We start from the raw sequence: 21541 nt of genomic DNA, 5'->3' as shown, positions 1-21541 counted from the left end.
TATTTGCACTTTTTTAAGGAATCTCCACACTGTTCTCCATAGTGGCTGTACTAGTTTGCATCCCCACCAACAGTGTAGGAGGGTTCCCTTTTCTCCACACCCCCTCCAGCATTTATTGCTTGCAGATTTTTGGATCGCAGCCATTCTGACTGGTGTGAAGTGGTACCTTATTGTGGTTTTGATTTGCATTTCTCTAATAATGAGTGATGTTGAGCATCTTTTCATGTGTTTGTTAGCCATCCGTATGTCTTCTTTGGAGAAATGTCTATTTAAAAATATGGAACGCTTCACGAATTTGCGTGTCATCCTTGCGCAGGGGCCATGCTAATCTTCTCTGTATCGTTCCAATTTTAGTATATGTGCTGCTGAAGCGAGCACCCCAGCTGCATTCTGAACTTGGAAAGTGGTCCAAAGTATAGTGATACTCTTTCCTTCCACCCTTACCTCCTAAAGGAAATGGAATGCAGCCCCAACCAGACTTACAAAACCCTGGTCTAGGACAATGAACCACATTTCAGAAGAAAGAACCCAGGCATCCTCTAATCTTAGTCTTAGGGAGAGTCTGCTGAATGCAGAAATGTACACACCCTCAGGTTCTCACACTGTACCACAGAGGGAAAATGAGAGAGTGAGAGAGAATATGAATGAATGAGAATAAGGAGAAGTTAGTTAAGTCACTGCTGCACAGTATCAGACAAATAAAAAATCTGGACATGGTCCTTCAAGTGTAAGGAAAAGAAAAATAGTGACATGGCAACTTTACACACTTGCTACAAATTATAAATAAATAAAAAGACAAATCAATCCGTTCAAGAAAAGAAGGATCACATATGTTTATAATGGAGATATTTTTGGTGGTGGAATTCAGAGCAATTAAAAATATTTTTTGTGTGTCTTCTCTTGTTTCAATACACAAAATATCCTTTTAGAAATGTGTGGTTTGTTTGTTTTAATGGAAGCAAACATTTAAAGTTGCTAGCTATTTTTCTTTTTCAATTAAAGAAAAATATACAAACTATATATCATTGCTTTTCTAGGCCTTCTCCAGACTATGGGGGCCTAAATTCATCTTCAGGTAACTGATGGTGGTGGAAATCTTTCTAAAAGTGACTCAGTTATAAGCATCTACAAGTTTTGACACCAGGAGGACAAATAAGCAGGAATCCCTTAACTTGGATCCATGATAGGATCGGGCTACCATGTGTTCCCTGTTCTGAATGCTGCATCCATTATAGGCTTCTATTTAAAAGTCTGGATAGTGAGAACTTGTTTTAATTAGCTCTACAAGTTAGGAATCATGGAGAGCTCTATCGTTTCATTTCCAAATCTGCACCTGGTCTTGAGCTATTCCTAACTCTTCCCCCACACTGCAATCCAACTGGCTTTTCCAATAGTGACATTTCAAGATCTTCATTTGAGAATGCACATTTCTCATGTCACAATTTTACTCTTTCTTTCTCCAAGAATATCCCCTTTCCACGCTCACCAGATTTTCCAGGTTAAGCCCTAGGCCCTATTTCCTTCGAGACAGCATAACTGCAAAGGGATTTCTCCTCCTCTGAACAGTGGAACAAGGCATTGCTTTTTGTCCACCGTGGCATTCACTGACTCTTAATTGCACTGGTATTTGAGTCCTCATTATGCTTTAATTTCCATTCACATTTCTCTTGGTTTTCTCTACTAGATGGTGTTCTCCCCCAGGGCAACTATTCACGGTTTGTTAAGAGTTCTTTACATTCCGCCCACAAGGGGAAGAGCTATTTCTGGGCTGGAACAAATCTCAGCAGAGGGACAGATCCATTTTCAGGATCTCAGATGCCTGGAGCTCTAGGTGCCAGGCGATGGCTTGGAAAAGAGGAGGCAGGTTGATTGGCTGGTACTAAAAAGACCTGAGGCTCAACCACGTGCATCTAATTGGCCCATAAATCTCAACATCTTCAAGACCAAAGCTTTCTCTCTTTATAGATTCCAAATTTCCTTCAAAGGGGCATCTGTCCCTTTTTTTTTTTTTTATTTCTTTGTTCTAATTCCCCCAGGATAAAACTATAATGTGGCATTTAGCAGCACTCACTTAGAGAGATTCCCTGGGCTTAAATTCCAATGGTGCCACTTCCTAGCTGTGTGAACTTACACAGCTTATGTACCATTTCTGTCTCCTACTTTCCTCCTCTGTGAAACAAGGAAAATGGTAATACCTACCCATAGGACAGCCCCTTTACTAGAGGTAAGCACAAGTGAAAGATTACTAACTCTACTGAAGCTGATGAAGTTCTAAAGAAGTTATCATGGAATAATTGATGATAAATTATTATTGTCATTGATTATTGAGTTGATATTAGGTTAAAGTACTTGGCAAATGGCAAATGCAATGTACTGAATAATATTGTTATCACTATGAGTTTTCTCCTTGATGCTAGGAAGAAATAGGAGTAGAGATCCTTCATGGGCTGACTTTGTCCAGGACCTGCATGTACTTTTGGCTAAGTTTAGATTCCTCATGTGACCCTTTATATCCATGGTGCCAACACAGCACTTTGCAGAAAGTAGTGGTAAGATGTGCTGTTGAATAAATTATTGAGAAAAGCCAAGTAAGTGGGATACATAGTTATTGGAACACTAGAGCCTACATACACACACACACACCCTCTTCGGACTTTGTGAAAATCTGAAAAGACATGCTTTCACCTTGAACTTAATTATATTTCCTTAGACATCTTGCCATGAGAAATAAAAACTGTATCAACAAACTTGTCTTATCAAAACTCATGGATTTCTGAAATATTTTCACAACTGATGAAAGCATTCGAGCAAATATCTTGACTTGTTGACTTATACCATATGAAATAGTTTGTTACATTTACAGTTATTAAAACATATATTTCTTGTAATGTACTAAGTATTTTCCCCCTACATTTTACTATTTTGTTTGCTTAAATCTAGAAAGGTACCTCTAAATAGACCTAATTCTATCGAGAAGGCAAACATAGACTATATTTCAAAAAGTGGCACAATTGTAGGCATTTTCTGCAAATGATCTGAGTTTTGTGTGGAGAAACTGACATATCAATAAATGCTTGTAATGCAACATGACACTGGTGTACTGGAGGAATGTTTGACAGATACTGAAGTGCCTAGTAAAGGATTTCTGACCCTGTTGGGAGTTGGGGAGAAAATGCAATGGAGTCTGTGTTCTTCACAGAAAAGGTAGTGCTAAGGGTGCTTCACATCATCAGGAGTCTGATGGGTGAGGGCCACGGAATAAGGTGAGAGTGAGTCGTTGGATGGACATGCGAGGCAACAGGAATGGAAAGTGCTAAGGTTTGGAAACACGAAAGAACAAAGTGTCATGGAGTAAGGCAGGCCAAAGAGCATTTTACATATGGAAGGAAATTTCTGGAGATTAAACTTCAAAGGATGGCATCACCATGACCAGATCATAAGGGACTCCACACAACACTTTAAGGAGTTTGATCTTTGTTCTTTAAAAAGTAAATAATTTTACAGGAAAAAAAAAATAGCTTGATTAGGTTTATGCTACAAGAGGATTATTCTGGCTGCAATGAATACATTTTGAAGGCAAGACTGGTCTAGGAAACACATCAGGAGCTACTTAAGCAAATCACGAAAAAGATGATGAGTATTTAGATTAAGGCAGTGGCAGGCAACGGGATTGGAAAGGAATGGCAGGTTTGAGAGGGCCTTGGGATATAGAACTCAGAGGACTTTGGTGCTTGTTAGAAGTTAGTTCAGTTCAGTTCAGTCGCTCAGCCAAGTCTGACTGTTTGCGACACCATGGACTGCAGCACACCAGGCCTCCCTGTCCATCACCAACTCCTGGAGTTTACTCAAACTCACGTCTATTGAGTTGGTGATGCCATCTAACCACCTCTTCCTCTGTCTCCCCTTCTCCTGCCTCAATCTTTCCCAGCATCAGGGTCTTTTCCGATGAGTCAGTTCTTCGCATCAGGTGGCCAAATTATTGGAGTTTCAGCTTCAGCATGAGTCTTTCCAATGAATATTCAGGACTGACTTTCTTTAGGATGGACTGGTTGGATCTCCTTGTTGTCTAAGGGACTCTCAAGAGGCTTCTCCAACACCACAGTTCAAAAGCATCCATCCTTTGGTGCTCAGCTTTCCTTATGGTCCAACTCTCATATCCATACATGACCACTGGAAAAACCATAGCTTTGACTAGATGGACCTTTGTTAGCAAAGTAATGTCTATGCCTTTTAATATGCTGTCTAGGTTGGTCATAACTTTTCTTCCAATGAGCAAGCATCTTAATTTCATGGCTGCAGTCACCATCTGCAGTGATTTTGGAGCCCATAAAAATAAAGTCTCACTAGAAGTGAGTAGTGAGGTAGAAGTTATAGACCAGTATTGTGCTAAGGTCACTGTCTTGAAGGAGAAGTAGATTTTGAAGGAAATTACTAAGTTTGGTGTGAAATATACTTGGTTCCAAATGCATATCTAGACAGAACTCTCAAGCAGGTAGTCAATACTTTCAGCAGAAACTTGAAAAAACTCAGGGTAGAAAATGGTGAGTTGGAAGTGTGAGTGGGGAATGTAGATTTTTGAGGTGAACATATTGTGATTAAAACCATTATAATGGGTAAGTTGTTAAGGAAGAGTGTAAAGTCAAAGTGATTTATGGTTACCTTTGGGAATTACCAATATCCAATGATGCAACAGAGGAAAAAGATACAAAACTATAAGATTCCTTATTATTAATAAAAATCAACAAATAGTAACTTTATGATGTCTCAGGCTAGAAGTTTACTAGTTCAATGTTGAACAGAAGTAAAGTACTGCAATAATCTGTGTGCAGTGTTATTCATACTGAATACATGTTATGAAATACAATTATGTAGAGTAGCTTTTAAATGGAGGCCCCCTTCTAGCAGTGCACAATATTTTAATGAATCATGTTCCAAGGAATCGTCTAAAAACAACAGCCCTAATAATCATTAACATCTCATCTTGAAAAATACAATCAATTCTTGTCTATCTTCATCATCGCCTATCAACGATCTGAGAGTGTTGGATTGTTGCATCTGATTTTGTATTCCCAGTGGTCATTAATAGTTTTTCAGAGATTACAAAGAGTGTGTGATTGAAAAACTAGTGTGGCAGAGAGTTTTACACAGTGAAACAAAGAATATTGGATCATCAAGGAAAGAAGAAGGGAGAAATGGAATTTGACGTCAGCATGATGAAAGAAAGCCATAGTTGTAGAAAGCCTGAGGCTAGTTGACATCATTAGGAATGTTCCTCTTTTACAGTTTCAGTTTATGCTTAACTGTGAACCAAAGAAAATGATAGTTTTAAGAACAAAGCCAGTGGAGATGATGGAATTCCAGTTGAGCTATTTCAAATCCTCAAAGATGATGCTGTCAAAGTGCTGCACTCAATACATCAGCAAATTTGGAACTCAGCAGTGGCCACAGGACTGGAAGAGGTTAGTATTCATTCCAATCCCAAAGAAAGGCAATGCCAAAGAATGCTCAAACTACCGCACAATTGCACTCATTTCACAGGCTAGCAAAGTAATGCTCCAAAATGCTCCAACAATACGTGAACTGTGAATTTCCAGATGTTCAAGCTGGTTTTAGAAAAGGCAGAGGAACCAGAGATCGAATTGCCAACATCCACTGGATCATCAGAAAAGCAAGAGAGTTCCAGAAAGACATCTACTTCTGCTTTATTGACTATGCCAAAGCCTTTGTGTGGATCACAACAAACTGTGGAAAATTCTTCAAGAGATGGGAATACCACACCACTGACCTGCCTCCTGAGAAACCTGTATGCAGGTCAAGAAGCAACAGTTAGAACTGGACATGGAACAACATGGAAATAGGAAAAGGAGTACGTCAAGGATGTATATTGTCACCCTGCTTATTTAACTTATATGCAGAGTACATCATGAGAAATGCTGGGCTGGATGAAGCACAAGCTGGAATCAAGATTGCCAGGAGAAATATCAGTAATCTCAGATACACCACCCTTATGGCAGAAAGTGAAGAAGAACTAAGGAGCCTCTTGATGAAAATGAAAGAGGAGAGTGAAAATGTTGGCTTAAAACTCAGCATTCAGAAAATGAAGATCATGGCATCTGGTCCCACCACTTCATGGCAAATAGATGGGAAGCAATGGAAAGAGTGACAAACTTTATATTTTGGACTCCAAAATCACTGCGGATGGTAACTGCAGCCATGAAATTAAAAGATTCTTGCTCCTTGGCAGTAAAGCTATGATCAACTTAGACAGCATACTAAAAGGCAGAGAAATTACTTTGCCAACAATGGTCCACCTAGTCAAAGCTATGGGTTTTTCCAGTAGTCATGTATGGATGTGAGAGTTGAGAGAGAAAGCTGAGTTCTGAAGAACTGATGCTTTTGAACTGTGATGTTGGAGAAGACTCTTGAGAATCCCTTGGACAACAAGGAGATCAACAAGTCTGTCCTAAAGGAAACCAGTCCTGAATATTCATTGTAAGGACTGATGTTGAAGCTGAAACTCCAATACTTTGGCCACATGATGCAAAGAACTGACTCATTGGAAAAGACCCTGATGCTGGGAAAGATTGAAGGTGGGAGGAGAAGGGGACGACAGAGGATGAGATGGTTGGATGGCATCACCGACTCAATGGACATGAGTTTGAGTAAACGCCAGTAGTTGGTGATGTACAGGGAGGCCTGGTGTGCTGAAGTTCATGGGGTCACAAAGAGTTGGACACAACTGAGCAACTGAACAGAACTGAAGATACTTTTGCCATCTTAATTTTTTAATCTCAGTAAGTGATACCTCCTTGTTGCAATATTTCTGACTTAAGACTTTTTCATGCCCATCTTTGGTTTCAGGTATATCCCTTGGTGATATGATTGTGATACTAAATAGGAAATGTATGCTATTGCTTCTGCTACCATCTTCCCAAATGTGTGCAGACTTCTCTTTCATGTGTTTCAGTGGAAACACTGTAGATCAGAAAGAGTGGACCAAGAAGGCTCGTGTTTGAAAATGATCTAAAGGGTGGCATTGGAGACAACTATAGTGAAACGTGCTGACTATTCATTGTTGCCACTGGACAGTATCTCAGAACTTTGAATGGTGGAGATGTTATTACATGGAGAAACTTAGGATGGTTTAACTGCAAGGCTTCATTCAATGCTTTCCTAAGTATTAATTACATATACTAATGTTCCCTTATCATACGTAAATGTAAAACTGATTGACAAAATATTTTTCAATATTTCAAAGGACATAAAAATCTGTGAAGTATAATATTTTTTTTACTTCTTAAATGCCCTTTTTTCTAATTCTGACTCTCAATATTATCTACTATCAATGGAGCTTTGTACACCATCATTTTTGGGTATGTTGATAAATTAATATGCAAGTAGTTTTTTCAGGGCCCAAATATTAGCCACAGATTTTCTGTGTAGTAAATGTATTTATATAAATATTTGAATAATTGTTTTAAATATGCTCAACTAATTTATTGAGTTAATTTCAATGAATTGAAACTGCTAGAACTGTGTGTGCTTAGTCACTCATTCGTGTCCAACTGTTTGCAACCCCCTGGACTGTAGCCTCCTCTGTCCATCGGTATTCCCCAGGCAAGAATACTGGAGTGGGTTGCCATGCCCTCCTTCAGGGGATCTTCCTGACCTAAGGATCGAACTCACGTGTCTTATGTCTCCTGCATTGGCAGACAAGTTATTTACCACTAGCACCATCTGGGAGGATCTCCAAAATTTATGTTTTGAGTCAAAACTGCAGATTTATCCCTAATTGAAGAGATAGTCCTCATCAATTTTGTCTTCCAGTGTTTGAAAGCTGTTTTCTAAAACTGTACAAACATTAGGTGTTTGATCTTTGACAATGCGATGACAAAGATGTTGGTCCTTCAGTTATTGTTCAGCTCAGTCATCTTTATATATACGCTTAATCCTGGCTAGTGATTTTTAAAATTTCATATTTATCTGTGTTCCCCCCCTGGAATATTAGTGTTTTGTTATTGATTTCTAAGAGCTCATTCATGACTAAGCATCTTTAACTCTTAACCATTTGTCATGCACTGCAAATAAAATACCATTTTTTGTTGTTGTTGTTATACAGAAGTTGTGTATTGAAATGTAATCATGCTCTATTTCGTTAATGTCATCTTGCGTCAAGGCCAAGCCCATTGTTAGTGCTAAATAGAGTTTGCACTTCTGTTTCTTCTCATATTATTTAGCTCATATTTTTGACACCATTTATCCCACTCCAGTGTTCTTGCCTGGAGAATCCCAGGGTCGGGGGAGCCTGGTGGGCTGCCATCTCTGGGGTTGCACAGAGTCGGACACGACTGAAGCGACTTAGCAGCAGCAGCAGCATCCTAGTATAATGTGCCATGGCAATATTGTTCTCAAATGGAAAAGCCTTAGCATCTGTGGATTTGAAATAAGAAATTATGAAATTTTTGTCATCAAAACATAGCTTTGAGCAGTTTGGTGGTTGAGGGTATTTTGATTGTCTCTTATTTTTACCATTTGGATCATGATTTATACTCAGATGCCATCCAGAGCCCATGTTGAAAGTGAAAGTGTGAGTCACTCAGTCGTATCCAATTCATGGCAACCCCATGGACTGTGGCCTGCCACACTCCTCTGTCCGTGAAATTCTCCAGATAAGAATACTGGAGTGGGTTGCCATTCCCTTCTCCTGGGGATCTTTCCTGCCAGGAACTGAACCCAGGTCTCTTGCATTGCAGGCAGATTCTGTACCATCTGAGTCACCAGGGAGCCCAGAGCCCGAGTTGACTAGTAAAAACAGAAGATATTCGACAGTCAACTCTTAAATCAGAATAAAATCATTTTTCAGGTTGTTTGAAACAGTATTATGGATGTGCCTAAAATCTGCAACTGCTAGGCTCATGTCAGTACAAAATGATGCTATATTAAAAACATGTTGTTTAAAATGATTTCACTGATTCAAATGTCATAGAACCTCATCAAGCTCATAATAACTATTTAGCTCAAAATCTAACCTAGTAATTTTATGATCTGAAATCTTCCATCTTTTTCAATGTTTCTCAAAAAGATAGAAAAGCTGGAAAAAATTTCATTTGGGTGGGATGTCAGGAAGTACGATTCAATCAAAGACTCTTGAGAATGTTCAAGTCAAGATAACACTGAAGATTAAACTGTTCCAAAAGCTATTTTGAGTAAAAGATAAACCTTTATTTTAGCATTGGTAATGGGTAGTTTAAACAGCCTTAAATGATAACAAAACAAGAGGAAAACACTTTATACAAGTCTAGAAGGCCATACTTAAAACTCATTAAAATTTGCTTACAGAATCTTCATAGATTTTTCAAGCTTTAACAAAATGACAAGTCACTTCTTGAATAGGCCAGATGACTGAAAAGGTTACTGAGATAGACCTATATCATACCTTACAACATAACACTCATGATATATACTATTTTATTCTTTTAGAAAGTCAAGACATACAAAATGATTGGCAGGAGTTTTTTATCAGAAGAAAATCTCTTAGAATGAGAAATGAATGCTTCTTTCTACACTCAAGCTCTCTGGCTACATAAAAGTATCCATGGAAACGCTTACCTGTTGAAATTCTAATATGCATACACAAGGTTATTTTCTTTTACATTTTACTGCAACAAAAACGTGAATAGAATGGAAATCATCAAACTATTAGAAAACTCTGAAGCGTTATATAATAGTTCTAGACAAAAAACCCATTATATTTTAATAGTTTCTACTTGGCACAAGACCAAATGACTTTTCAGAATATGTTCATCGACAGATAAAATAAGGATAATTAGATGTCCCATCATACTTATGGAAACAAATTTACAATTTTATTTTTGTTTCAAAACCGGAATTGATGCACATTCAATTTAAATAATATTTCACCATTTGCCAGTCAAATAAAAAGTGTGTTTAAAATAAGGCTATCCTTTCTAAAGCCTCATAAAGGGTAGATTGCATTTCGGTAAAGTGGGGAAAATTGAAGAAAAGGAGCTAGAGAGAACTGATGCCTCCAGAGGAGCGATGGCCATGGTATTTAGTCAAAGAATTTCTGTAATTGGCAACTTCATAGAATGAAAGAACTGTGGGGATAAGTGAAATTCACCCAGATTAGAACAAGCAAAGACTAAATATTCAGGACTTGCTCTAGGGAATTCATTACAATCACTTGTGTCTTAGTAGAGACTCAAAGGCAGGCAGAATGGGAAAGGTTTAGAATGAAGAAAATGAAAAGGTTTTTTTTGGGTGCTGATGGTGGGGGTAAGCTGGAGGTGGGCTAACAAGAAGTAGGACATCTTACACGATGGGTTAGGGGTACATATTAGGCTTTCTCCAGGGGGTTCTAATTTCTAAGTGGGCACAGAGTTATTAATAAAGTCACAAACATCTGGGGCCAACTGTTACAGAAAATGTGGTTTACCTTCCTGGACTAGTTATGGCAGGTTGTGGGTCAGAGTTTTGTTTCTATATATCTTCTGGCTATTGTCTGTTTGTATATTTAGCCTACTGAAACCAAAGGCTGGTCAGTGATTTCACTAACTAGCTAAAAAAACTGGAGTCCCAAGGCAGCCATATAAAGAGTAGTGAGCTGAGGATAGGAAAATGAGTAAAAATAAGAGAGAAAGGCCAAAGAAAGAAGAGAAAATTAAAGAAATGGAAAGAAGGGTAAATTGCAGTTTGGGAATAGGTAGAGGTAGGAAAAAGAAAAAAAATAAAACAAGCAAACAGGTTAAGTCTTTTTTGTGCCTCTCTTCTGAAAGGAGGCAGTCTTGTGTAATGATGGACTTAGTAGGTACATGCATTTTAAATGAATCAAGATATCTTCAATTAATTGGTGATATCAGATACACAGGATAGGCAATGTAATGAAATATGAAAACCTTTTGATATTTTAGTAAACAAGTTTTAACACTTGAACCAGTGTTTGTGTACCAGAGCTATTTTTCAAAACTAGATTAAGTTATATATTTTTCAAGTCAACCTTAGAGATCAAAATGTCTTTTTATCAAGGGCATATGGGCAAGGGAGCAAGCACATCTACCATGGAGTATTCAGTAGTCCTTTACTGTTTTATGCCTCAGACCTTCTGCCCAGACTTCCCACAGCTCACTCTGGTCCTGCCGGTCTACATCATTCTCTGTTCCTGAGCCCATCTGTGCTATGTTGGCAGCTGAGAGTTCACCTACTCTCTCTCTCTAATGTATGTGTTTTTTTGAACCCCCCCTCAAACAAATAATAAGTTTATTAATTTCACTTTTGCACATGAAAAGTTGCCACATTACAGGTGATTCTGGAGTGGGGGAAACTGAACGTACCTGTGAGGGGCCTCAGGTCTAGGGCCAGAGTCTGGAATGAATGCCAGGATGGCTCCAACAACCACTAGCAGAGAGAAAGGCGGTAGCACATTACACCTACTCAGTTCTAGTCTCTACTCAGAGAAGTAGAAAACAATTATTTTCATTATCTACATATTTTTCATTTTGAAAGCATTCTTTAATTTTCCAGGATTTCTTTTTTTTGGGGGGGAGGAAATCTGGTTCTGCTTTATAAATGTCACATGAGTCATGTGGACAGTAGAACAATGGAGGAAATTAGCAATAAGATATGCTATTTGGTTAATCATTCACAATTGATTTTTTCCCCTTAATTTACCACGTACTGGTAATTAGTAACGTTGCCTTTACATACCTCATAAAATCTGGGCCCTACATTTCAGGAGAGTTCGTGGCTCAAGGGGCATTACATTTGTGTCCTTTCTATTTATGGGTATTAAAGACTTTGAACACACAAGTTCAGCCTTGTCGTACATTTTATACAAATCCTGACTGGGCCTGTGAGTGTAGATATCTACTTATTTTATTTAGTAGATACAGTGGGATTGGCTTGGTTCACAGAGCATCTGAAATAGCTGCCTTCATACATATTCACCAGTCATCTATCTTCCTTCCAAACCTTAATGTATGACAGTTTTCTGTTATGATTTCTTGATTGTCATATGAGCTAACCCCCAACACAATTTTAAGTAATGGTTCTGCTCACCTTTGTCATGTAGCTTATTATGAGAGATGAAGGAAAACTCTATTCTTCAAATATCTAACTACTGGATCATATCATGGTTAAATAGATCTCCCTGAAGCCACAATTCAGGTCCATAAGAGATGGCTACTCACATGCATCTCTCAACAGCTAGCCTCAATTAAATGTGCAAGTGATTTCTAACCAGTGATGAATGTGACTTCACAGCTTCCTTTATACACGGGATGAACGTAGACCTCGCTTTGGATAATCTATTGATCCTGGTCCTGTTTATTCTTTGCTCATTACCATTTTCCCATTAGCCTACTGTACAGAATTATCATAGTATTTGTGTTTATGGGAATGACAAGGATATGTCCAAGGGGATGAGTTGAATGGCCATGTACTCTGTATACACTCTAGAGACAAGATTCATGACCCAAGAGTTCGGATCTTGGCTTAGACAGTGGCTAGCTATATAATTTAAGAGGAGTGATAGTTTGGATCTCTTTCTTCAGCTATAAAACATAAATTGCAATTCTTCTATCTTACTGATTTTGTGAGGATTTAACGCTGGACTCAGTGGTAAGGAATCAGCCTGCCAAAGTAGGTGACACAGGTTCAATCCCTGGGTCAGAAAGATCCCCTGGAGAAAGGAATGACAACAAACTCCAGTCTTCTTGCCTGGGAAATCCCATGGACAGAGGAACCTGGCAGGCTACAACTCATGGGGTCACAAAAAAGTCAGACTTTAAACAACAACTAGATAATAAATATAATGTCAGGTAAAGGTTCACATAGCATCTGAAATAGTTGCCTTCATACATATTCACCAGTCATCTATATTCCTTCCAAACCTTACTGTATGACAGTTTTCTGTTTTGATTTCTTGATTGTCATATGAGCTAATTCCCAACACAATTTCAAGTAACGGTTCTGCTCACCTCTGCCATGTACCTTATAATGATTATAAATTATGTATAATGTATATAAGATATCAAGTACAACTTAAGTAATGAGTACTGTTGGTACTTTAGCTCCTTTGGCAGGAAAGAAGACCTTCTGAAATTTATTTTTAGTACCCTAGACATTCTGTTTCAGATTCTATAGCTGGATACCTATTGATATATTATACATGTAGAACTGATCTTTGTTATTCACTATTAGAGTCTATAAAGCCCCTGTGAATACTGAACTGGCAAATAATGAATGGTTGCTCTTAGGGGAAATGCAGATTTAGGTTCCTACAAGCCTCTAGTCACAACATTTTCATTAATTGACCAAAATACAATATTGTTATGAGTATTTTTGTTTAAAGACACCGCATTTAATGTATATTGTTGATTCATGAACAGTGAACTCACAGCTGTAGCACTATAACTCACTCTTAAAGAAACATCTAATACACACATTTTCTCTGTAAGGCACATCACACTTAGGAACACCAGATAGCACTTCAGCCCTAGGCTTGGTGGCCATTTTAAACAATGAAATCACCAACAAAAGGCAAATAAATAAAAAGCAAAAATGTAGCATGAAATGGACTGCGAAAGGGCACATTTAAAGTATGAGAGCCAAACAAAGAGAGCAGAGTGGTCTTATTTGACATCTGCTGAGCTGTTCAAGCTTTTTTGCCACCCTGCACTCATCCACAAATGACTGCAGAAGCACCATCTTGTGATATTGATTTGGGAGTTAATAAATAAATTTTAGTGAATAGGCAAATTCACAAGTGTGGACTCCACAAATGATGAGGATCTAATATATTTACAAAAATATATGTACATATTGTATGACAGGCAGATTTTCCTTTTGCTACTAAATATACATGAATATTGTCAACCAAAGGTGTTTATACCAAATATTGAATTTATACTGAACTTACATGATGGTGTGCTTCTTATGCCATTTCCCTGGCTGGACTCTGATTTTCAGTTGAGCTATAAGTGTGCACTCAATGAAGTGGCACAGGACACTATGCTCAGAAGGTCCCACACTGGTTTTAATCACTGTCACTATCTTTAGATCCTGAGAATTTTTGAACAAAGGGCTTCACATCTGCATTTTTCACTGGGTCCTGCACATTATCTAGCCAGCCCTGACTAAGATAACCAGTGAGGGTCATTTTTAATTTTCTGATATCTAGTAGAGCTGTGGCAACCCATAAATGCCACAGCATCAGGAAAAAAGGACTGGAGGATTCAGAGACGATGAGAGACAATTCGCAGATATGAGGAAACTAGGAAAAGGAATTCTTTAAATCTGATATGAATTGCTCAGCTAATTCCCATGAAAGTGAAAGTGTTAGTTGCTCAGTCATGCCCGACTCTTTATGACCCCATGGACTGTAGCCTGCCTGGCTCCCTTGTCCACAGAATGCTCCAGGCAAGAATTCTGGAGTGGACTGTCATGTCCTTCTCCAGGGGATCTTCCCCACCCGACCTGACCTGGGTATCAAACCCGGGTCTCCTGCATTGCAGGCAAATTCTTACCATCTGAGCCACCAGAGGTTAATTCCCATCCTTAATATGCATAGAACTAACCAGAGTGAGCACAGCAAATGCTTTGAGAATTTACAGTATGGACCACCCTCCAGGTTCCAGACTGGCCCCTAGTGATGCACAGAAGTCAACCAGAACAGCACTGGGAACTCTGAAGACTAAACTGATACTGAAAGCACAGCCCACAAAAGGCAGGTCAAGACTCACAGCTCCAACATAAACACACTAATTGCTTGCTAAGACAAAAGAATTCAGTATTCTCCAGAGGATTTAATAGGACTCACAGTCTCATAACACAATAGTCAAAATAATGAACATACAGGAGAAACTGCAACAACCTTCAAGGGAATACACATGTATGTGAATAACATCATTTGATTCAAACCACACATAATTAAATCTTTTAGGACTTTAATACCATAAAACTGAAATCATTCTGTAACAAATATTTATTGAATGCCCAATCCACTGAAAAATACATATTATATTCAGATTTATAATTTTCCCAGATTTTATGCTTTTTAATTTCTTACTCTTTGAAGATTGATACGACTTTCTGAAGCCTCTGCTTTTGCCTAATTGAGAAATTCTGAAATGCTAAGCTTCTTAAGTTTGCCAACATTCAGGATATAGAAGTCTATTTTAAAAATATTTAGAAGGATACTGTACAAAAAGAAAGACCTTGGTCCTTAGACTGATCAAGTCTGTTGACTGGTTGTACCTTTAAGAGAAAAATTCCATGAATTATACTTTGTGCCACTGAAATCAATGGATTTACTTTACTACTTTAAAACTATATTCCTTCCTGGTTTCCTTTTCCTACTCCTCAAATTCTACCCAAACAGGTACATATGGATTAATGATTGTTGCACTCTATTAGTAAACTAGAAGCCTCTAGATCCAAATAGAGACTAGCTTTATCCTCTATGCCTCTTTCATTGATGTTCTTTTCCAATATGGCAGGGTATAATGTCCCTGGATCCATTTCTTTTTGTAATCAACATCACTATTTTTTCCATTTTCTAATGACAAGTCTGTTTCATCTTCTCTTATTTGTTTCTTTTTTACTTCTTTCCTTAGCTCTCTTTTTTCTTTTTTCTATTTAGGATGAGTGGTTCAACTTTCATACACTTTTTATTATAGGCAACAAAATCATAAATTTCCTTTTAGAGCTTGAAACAGTCCACCAGGTTTATTCATTTAATAAATGCTGAACACCTAGTATGTGCCAGATACTATTGGTATGCTTGTGTGCATCAGGTATGAAAGAAAAATCCTCATTTTCATGAAGTTTATAATCTTGGACTCTGTGGGGTTTTTAAAGCTATTTTTATTTTTGGTCTCATAATGGCAACCCACTCCAGTACTTTTGCCTAGAAAGTCCCATGGAGACAGGAGCCTGGTAGGCTGCAGTCCATGGGGTTGCGAAGAGTTGGACATGACTGAGTGATTTCACTTTCACTTTTCACTTTCATGCACTGGAGAAGGAAATGGCAACCCACTCCAGTGTTCTTGCCTGGAGAATCCCAGGGATGGCAGAGCCTGGTGGGCTGCCGCTTATGGGGTTGCACAGAGTTGGACATGATGGAAGTGACTTAGCAGCACAATGGCAAGGAGAAATTTTATTTATTTAATTCACAGACTCTGTTTTTCCAGATGTCTGAGGTTACAAAATGACACTAACTTGATAGAAAAGAAGATATCACATACTAAAGATTTTTAAAAATTAATAACAAAAGGTAATCTATAGCAACATAAAAATTCTGGATTTCTTAAAAGATTTTTTGAACTTAGATGTTCTTATAATTAAATAATTGTTTAAACCTCTTATCTTCTTTACATAAATGAGGAGAACACATAGGGAACAATCTCATTTACCATCACAAAGAATAAAATACCTAGGAATAAACCTACCTAAGATGGCAAAATACCTATATGCTGAAAACTATAAGATGCTGATGAATTAACTTGCATTAAATACAATACAAACAAATGGAAAGATATCACATTCTTGGATTGGAAGACTCAGTATCTTTTAAAAAGCCACACTACTCAAGGCAATCACAGATTTAATCCAATACCTATCAAATTACCAGAGCATTTTCACAGAACTAAACAATGTCAAGATTTGTATGAAAGCACAAAACACCCCAAATAGACAAAAGAAAGAAGAACACAGCTGGAGGAATCAGGCTAACTTTAGACTATATACACAGCTACAGTAATCAACACAGCATGGTGATGGCACCCAAACAGACACAGAGATCAATGGAACAGGACAGAAAGCCCAGAAATAAACCCAGGCTCTTACGATCAATTAATCTATGACAAAGGAGGCAAGAAGAATGAAAAAAAACAATACCTTCAGTAAGTGGTCATGGGAAAACTGAAAAGCTACATATAAAAGAATGGAATTAGAGATTCTCTAATATATAACAGAATTTTGTGAAGAGAATGCACTGGTCACAGTAAACGCCCTCTTCAACAGCAGAAGAGAAGACTCTACACATGGATATCACCAGATAGTCAATACCAAAATCAGATTGATTAAATTCTTTGCAGCCAGAGATAGAGAAGCTCTACACAGGTAGAAAAAACAAGACTGGGAGCTGACTCCTTATTGACAAATTTAGACTTAAATTGAAGAAAGTAGGGAAAACCACTAGACCATCCAGGTATGACCTAAATTAAATCCCTTATGATTAAACAGTGGACATGACAAATAGATTCAAGGGATTAGATCTGATAGAGTGTTTGAAGAACTATGGATGGAGTTTTGTGACAGTGTACAGGAGGTAGGGATCAAGATCATCCCCAAGAAGAAGAAATGCAAAAAGGCAAAATGGTTGTCTGAGGAGGCCTTATAAATAGCTGAGAAAAGAAGAGAAGCAAAAGGCAAAGGAGAAAATGAAAGATATACCCATCTGAATGCAGAGTTCCAAAGAATAGCAAGGAGAGATAACAAAGCCTTCCTCAGTGACCAATGCAAAGAAATAGAGGAAAACAATAGAATGGGAAAGACTAGAGAGCTCTTCAAAAAAATAAGAGATACCAAGGGAACATTTCATGCAAAGATGGGCATGATAAAAGACAGAAGGGATATGGACCAAACAGAAGAAGAAGATACTAAGAAGAGGTAGCAAGAATACACAGAACAGTATTGTAAAGTAAAATAAAGTAAAAAAAAAAAAAAAAAGAATACACAGAAGAAATCTACCAAAAAGATCATGACCCAGATAACTATGATAGTGTGATCACCCAGAGCCAGACATCCTGGAATATGAATTCAAGTGGGCCTTAGGAAGCATCACTGCAAATAAAACTAGTGGAGAGGATGGAATTCCAGTAGAGCTATTTCAAATCCTAAATGATGATGTTGTGAAAGTACTGCACTAATATGCCAGCAAATTTAGAAAACTCACCAGTGGCCACAGGACTGGAAAAGGTCAGTTTTCATTCCAATCCCAAAGAAAAGCAATGCCAAAGAATATTCAAACTACCACACAATTGCACTCATCTCATGTGATAGCAAAGTAATGCTCAAAATTCTCCAGCTAGGCTTCAACAATACATGAACCGTGAACTTCCAGACGTTCAAGCTGGATCTAGAAAAGACAGAGGAACCAGAGATCAAGTTGCCAACATCCATTGGATCATCGAAAAAGCAAGAGCATTCTGGAAAGACATCTACTTCTGCTTTATTGACTATGCCAAAGCCTTTGACTGTGTGGATCACAATAAACTGTGGAAAATTCTGAAAGAGATGGGAATACAATACCACCTGACCTGCCTCCTGAGAAATCTGTATACAGGTCATCAAGCAACAGTCAGAACTGGACATGGACCAATAGACAGGTTCAAAATTGGAAAAGGAGTACATCAAGGCTGTATATTGTCACCTGGCTTATTTAACTTCTATGTAGATATATCATGCAAAATGCTAGCTGGATGAAGCACAAGCTAGAATCAAGGTTTCTGGGAGAAACATCAATAATCTCAGATATGTAGATGATACCACCCTTATGGCAGAAAGCGAAGAACTAAAGAGCTTCTTGATGAGTGTGAAAGAGGAGAGTGAAAAGCTTGGCTTAAAGCTCAACATTCAGAAAACTAGATCATGGCGTCTGATCCCATCAGTTCAGTTCAATTCAGTTGCTCAGCCATATCCGATTCTTTGTGACCCCATGAACCGCAGCATGCCAGGCTTCCCAGTCCATCACCAACTCCCAGAGTTCACCCAAACCCATGTCCCTTGAGTCAATGATGCCATCCAACCATCTCATCCTCTGTCATCCCTTTCTCCTCCTGCCCTCAATCTTTCTCAGCATCAGGGTCTTTTCCAATGAGTCAGCTCTTCACAACAGGTGGCCAAAGTATAGGAGTTTCAGCTTCAACATCAGTCCTTCCAATAAACACCCAGGACTGTTGGATGGACTGGTTGGATCTCCTTGTAGTCCAAGGGACTCTCAAGAGTCTTCTCCAACACCACAGTTCAAAAGCATCGATTCTTTGGTGCTCAGCTTTCTTTATAGTCCAACTCTCACATCCATTCATGACCACTCGAAAAACCATAGCCTTGACTAGACGGACCTTTGTTGGCAAAGTAATGTCTCTGCTTTTTATAGGCTGTCTAGGTTGGTCATAACTTTCCTTCCAAGGAGTAAGCGTCTTTTAATTTCATGGCTGCAGTCACCATCTGCAGTGATTTTGGAGCCCCAAAAAATAAAGTCTGATCCTGTTTCCACTGTTTCCCCATCTATTTGCCATGAAGTGATTGGACCAGATGCCATGATCTTAGTTTTCTGAATGTTGAGCTTTAAGCCAACTTTTTCACTCTCCTCTTTCACTTTCATCAAGAGGCTCTTTAGTTCTTCTTCACTTTCTGCCATAGGGTGGTGTCATCTGCATACCTGTGGTTATTGATATTTCTCCCAGCAATCTTGATTCCAGCTTGTGCTTCCTCCAGCCCAGCATTTCTCATGAAGTACTCTGCATATAAGTTAAATAAGCAGGATGCCAATATACAGCCTTGATGTACTTCTTTTCCTGCTTGGAACCAGTCTGTTTTTCCATATCCAGTTCTAACTGTTGCTTCCTGTCTGTATCCAGGTTTCTCAAGAGGCAGGGGAAACAATGGAAATAGTGAGAGACTACTCTTTTGGGCTCCAAAAATACTGCAGATGGTGACTGCAGCCATGAAATTAAAAGATGCTTGCAGAAAAGCTATGACCAATCTAGACAGCATTAAAAAAGCAGGGACATTACTTTGCCTACCAAGGTCCATCTAGTCAAGGCTATTGTTTTTCCAGCAGTCATGTATGGATGTGAGAGTTGTACTATAAAGAAAGCTGAGTTCTGAAGAATTGATGCTTTTGAACTGTGGTGTTGGAGAAGTCTCTTCAGAGTCCTTGGACTGCAGGGATTTTAAACCAGTCAATAATAGGGAAATCAGTCCTGAATATTCATTTGAAGGATGATGCTGAAGTTGAAACTCCAATATTTTGGCCACTTGATGTGAAGAGCTGACTCATTTGAAAAGACCCTGAGGCTGGGAAAGATTGAAGGCAGGAAGAGAAGGGGATGACAAAGGAGGAGATGGTTGGATGGCATCAGCAACTTGATGGACATCTTTGAGCAAACTCTAGGATTTGATGACAGACAGGGAAGCCTGGTGTGCTGCAGTCCATGGGGTTGAAAAGAGTTGGACCTGACTGTGACTGAACTGAACTAATACAATATACAAAAATAAACTCAAAAGAAAGACATAAATGTAACACTGGATACTATAAAACTCCTAGAGGAAATCATAGAACACTCATTGACATAAATCACAGCAATATCTTTTTGAATGTGCTTCCTAGAGTAATGGAAATAAAAACAAAATTAAACAAAGGGTACCTGATTTAACTTATAAATTTTTGCACAGCAAAGGAAACCTTAAGCAAAACAAAAAGACATCATATGAAATAGGAGAAAATATTTGCAAATGATGTACTGATGGGATTAATTTCCAAAATATATATACATCTCATTATAAAAAAACAAAAACCCAATAAAAATAAAATGAGCAGAAGACCTAAAGAGATATTTCTCCAAAGAATACTGATGGTGAAAGGCAGATGAAAAGATTCTCAGCACCACTAATTGCTAGAAAAATGCAAACCAAAACTCCAATAAGGAATCACCTCATATCAGTCAGAATAGCCATCGTCAAAAATTGTACAAATAAGAAATGCTGAAGAGGTCACGGAGAAGAGAATCCTCACACTTTTGTTGGGAATGTAAATTGGTACAGACACCATGGAGAACAGTATGGAGTTTCCTTTTAAAAGCTAAAAATAGAGCCACAATTTGATCCAGCAATCCTACACCTGGACATATATCTGGAGAAATTCATAATTCAAAAATATCCATGCAATGTTCATTGCAGCACTATTTACAATGTGTAGGACATGGAAGCAACTTAAACGTCCATTGACAGATGAATGGATAAAGATGTGTTACATAAATACAATGGAATATTCAGTTCAGTTCAGTTCAGTCGCTCAGTCGTGTCCGACTCTTTGCGACCCCATGAATCACAGCACGCCAGGCCTCCCTTTCCATCACCAACTCCAGGAGTTCACTCAAACTCACACCCATCGAGTTGGTGTTGCCATCCAGCCATTTCATCCTCTGTCGTCCCCTTCTCCTCCTGCCCCCAATTCTTCCCAGCATCACAGTCTTTTCCAATGAGTCAACTCTTCGCATGAGGTGGCCAAAGTACTGGAGTTTCAGCTTTAGTATCATTCCTTCCAAAGAAATCCCAGGGTTGATCTCCTTCAGAATGGACTGGTTGGATCTCCTTGCAGTCCAAGGGACTCTCGAGTCTTCTCCAACACCACAGTTCAAAAGCAAGTGGCCAAAGTACTGGGGTTTCAGCTTCAGCATCATTCCTTCCTCAGAACACCCAGGACTTAGCCATAAAACTGAATGAAAAAATGCTATTT

At 38.5% G+C, this 21541-nt stretch overlaps 1 non-coding gene across 1 annotated transcript; it reads right to left on the bottom strand.

Annotated features, from left to right (window-relative positions):
* Positions 1 to 271: 271 nt before the first annotated feature.
* Positions 272 to 378, bottom strand: LOC114110989 (U6 spliceosomal RNA). Its single transcript, XR_003587116.2, has one exon. It is a non-coding gene; the product is annotated as a U6 spliceosomal RNA (small nuclear RNA).
* Between the last annotated feature and the right edge of the window lie 21163 nt (positions 379 to 21541).

Source organism: Ovis aries, chromosome 1, assembly GCF_016772045.2.
Source record: "Ovis aries strain OAR_USU_Benz2616 breed Rambouillet chromosome 1, ARS-UI_Ramb_v3.0, whole genome shotgun sequence".
Taxonomy (NCBI): Eukaryota; Metazoa; Chordata; class Mammalia; order Artiodactyla; family Bovidae; genus Ovis; species Ovis aries.
This window is presented reverse-complemented; position numbering and strand designations above follow the sequence as displayed.